Source organism: Curcuma longa, unplaced genomic scaffold (assembly GCF_044706935.1).
Source record: "Curcuma longa cultivar G26 ecotype Majalengka, Jawa Barat unplaced genomic scaffold, ITB_CL_G26_1.1 contig_27800, whole genome shotgun sequence".
Classification (NCBI taxonomy): domain Eukaryota; kingdom Viridiplantae; phylum Streptophyta; class Magnoliopsida; order Zingiberales; family Zingiberaceae; genus Curcuma; species Curcuma longa.
The window spans coordinates 1-3,460 of NW_027433522.1; the positions used below are offsets into that span (position 1 = coordinate 1).

Below are 3,460 nucleotides of genomic sequence, written 5' to 3' on the forward strand. Positions count from 1 at the left end.
TCCTTATCTTAAGAAAGTTAATTTACAATTTATTGTTCTCATTTTTGAACATAACCAAGTGTTATTTTTTTAAAAAGCATATTAGTTTGTATAAATTCATATACTTTTGCAAAATCTAATATAGTTTTTTCTTCTTTATTTTTTGGTCCAAGACCATAACCTCCATGCACTATATCATATTCCTCATTTCTCATTCCTACATGTCTATTTAGATCTCATTTTAAAATTTTTTTGACTTAGTAAAGTAAAGACAGAATATATAAAATTTAATTTAGTAATATTAGACGTAATAAAATAATTGTTAAGATAAGAGATGATGAATTGTTTGTATATGAGAGTTTTAAGTATTTATGGTCATTTTTGTAAAAAGGTGAATGAGTTGAGAGAAATGTCTTACATAAAATACAAAGTTGAAATGAAGCAGAGCGTTAGGTCTTCTTTATGATCGTAAAATGCCTCTAAAATTTAAAAGTAAGTTTTACAAAATGATGGTTATACCTGTTATATGAAATTGAATATTCAACTACAACTTGAACACACAAGTAGAAGATGAGAGTCGTAGAGATAAAGATGTTAAAGTGGATGTGTGAACATACGAGAATAGACAAGATAAGGATGTTAAGGTGGATATGTAGATATATGAGAATGGATAGGATAAAAATGAGAATATTAAAGTGAAAGTCGGAGTTGTACCTATTAAAGGAAAATTTCAGAAGATACATTCAAAATGATACAGGTATATACTTAGACAACTAATAGATGCTCCAGTTAGGCGATGTGAAATAATGACAAAGACGTATATTAAATGTGGAAGAGGAAGACCAAAGAAGACTTGGTTAGCAACGATAAAATAAAATAAAATATATTTAAATATACGTGATGATACAATAGATGATAGATCCTAATGGTGTAAGAGGATCCATATAGCCGATGTCATCTTGTTGGATAAGACTTAGCTGCTGCTGTTGTTGTTGCTGCTTGCATGTAGTTTTGTGAAAGCTACTTTGCATTAAATTACGAGATAAACATGGTTAGTCTTTATGCTTGAGCTTTAGGATGTGATAACCATATTATGTGTCATTATCTTAATAGGGTTATTAGGTTTGTAGGGTTACTAGTGCTACAGGCTTAGTCCATGATATTTTAGATTTTAGATTTTGTTTTGTTCTGTCTACGCAGTCTAATAGGTGGCTATCAAGAATGACCAATGCAATACTATAATTTTCTTCCTTTTCTGTAATGTTATTAGAACTTTAAAAATTGTGCTTCGTTGGTCTTGGTTTATCATATACCATATAAAAGTTGTGTTGGTGGCTGTAAACTGATCTAAGTGAAACAGGACTTGTTTGTTCTTTTTTCTTGCAAGATTTGTATTAATGCAATGCATTCTAATTGGATAGACCAGAATAAGTATTCTATCTATTCTATCTTATGTACCTATGTGTAAATACCGAGACTGGCATAAGTTAGACATGTTTTGTTACGTTTCCTCAGTTTCAATTACACTGCTTTGATGCTTTTCTTTTGATGCATGCATGCATGCTTTGACCACAGTGTGATTTATCACGTTTCTTTTCTTTCAGATTAAGAAGTCAATGGCTTTGACAGCTGATTCTGCAAATACAAAGAATGCATCTGGTGGTCAAACCGCAGCAGGTTCGAAAGCTCACGCGGCTAAGGTACAGATAGTAGGCTCTCCAAAGGCCTAAGGTCCTTCCTATACATCAGGGATGCAATGAAAGAACTTTGTCATGGAAAAAAAAACACTTCTATCCATAGCTAACTCTATATTCATTGTAACACCACTAGTTCAAGTTTGCATGCAATTAGGTCAAGAATACTTCCTCATGAATTCCTAGATATCTAGGTGATTTAACAGTTTACTGAAGAATGTGTACTCCTGCTAAGCTACTTTACAGTATGTGATGCCTGTGGTTGAATTCTCTAATTTATGGTTGTGGAGTAGGTTCGGAAAACTTGTCTAACTTTAACTAGCTGCAGATGGATGAAGATTGATGTTCAAAAGACATTTTCCGTCAAATGTTGGCTTTGTTTTATCTTCCTTCAAGCTTGATGAACTAATCTGTTCACTGAAGTATTCTACAGAAATTACAGGTAATCTGCATGCTTCACCTGCAAGTAATTTAGATAATTGTTAATGTAATTATCGTATTTTGGGCATGTAGACTTTGATTGCGTGCTTTGCTTCATGAGGCTAAAAGGAAAAGAAGATTATGAGCCGTATAAACATACAAACCTTTTGTAAATTTTTTCTGTAATCTTAACTAAGCCACTCTGTGTCAGTGTTGCACACTTTGCCGACACATGTATTAGCATTTGATTCACAGTCCTCACGAATACTATTCCAAGATCTGCGATCCGATAGTGAATTGCGTACAAGCAAGTAAACACTAATCTTTTCCTTTGAAAAATTTTTCGGAGGTGAAAAAATCTCTTACAAATGAAAAGGATATGATAATATTTACCGTACCTTTTAATATGAAATACAAGAATATGAAATAAGCACAATTGCTAACAACTAAAGATTTCAAAGATCATCAAAGGTTATTGGAGTTGATTGAGACGTAGATTTGTTACAATCGCTTGAACAAAGAGAAAGCTTGATGAAGATTTGATGTGAATAAGATGTTGTGAACTCTGTTCGACGTTTCTTTTATATACTTTTATCGGTTGATTGATTTAGTCATCCGTTTGCTTTCTTTTTGCTTAAATTAGCTTGATTTCTCATTTGGTGAAGCTCTTTTTTTTTTTTTATCATCTTTCGGACTAAATTGACGATCTCCGATGTCAACTCATTGTTTGAATCTGACTCACGGATTTTGATTTCAGTTGAGATTTTGACTTGACCTCCATGTGCTTATTTTGATTTACAATTAAAGCAATACCTTTGTTAATTCGACTCGAGTTAGTTTGTTTATGTAATTTAAATTTATAAAATATTTCGTCTAATTTTATAATAGAAAGATTCCTATATACCTTATATGTATCTACTATATATATGCCTACAAAGAATTTTGAAGGAAATCTTTTAATGCATACTTTATTATATATCAATTTTTCATTGGTTTTTTGATTGAGTGGAGCCTATTCATAATGTCTTGGATTCTAATGTATAGTTGGCTCGCGAACTCACCATTATGCATTTGACAATTGAATAGTTTATTCAAATACAAATTCCTTTTCGTTACCTTCGAGTCTTTAGTTCTCTTGTGGAGCTTGATCAGCTTGTCTCATACGTCTTTGGTATTGTGGAACAACCTGATTTGGTTGAGTTCCTCATTGGTTAGATTACATTGTAAGGTGTTTATGGCTCTGACGTTGAATTGAGCTCTTCTCTTGATGTCGGAGGTCTACTTATCTAATTCGAATGGTTCTCTAGATTTGTTGATCGGTAGACTGTATCCTTTCTTTACGATGAACTACAAGTCTATCTCGGTCT

The 3,460-nt window shown here is 32.4% G+C and overlaps 1 long non-coding RNA gene across 1 annotated transcript; it reads left to right on the forward strand.

The window, feature by feature from the left end:
• Nucleotides 1-1,582: 1,582 nt before the first annotated feature.
• On the forward strand, nucleotides 1,583-2,351 carry LOC141819111 (uncharacterized). Its single transcript, XR_012601036.1, has 3 exons — nucleotides 1,583-1,679; nucleotides 2,002-2,115; nucleotides 2,187-2,351. It is a non-coding gene; the product is annotated as an uncharacterized LOC141819111 (long non-coding RNA).
• Nucleotides 2,352-3,460: the final 1,109 nt, after the last annotated feature.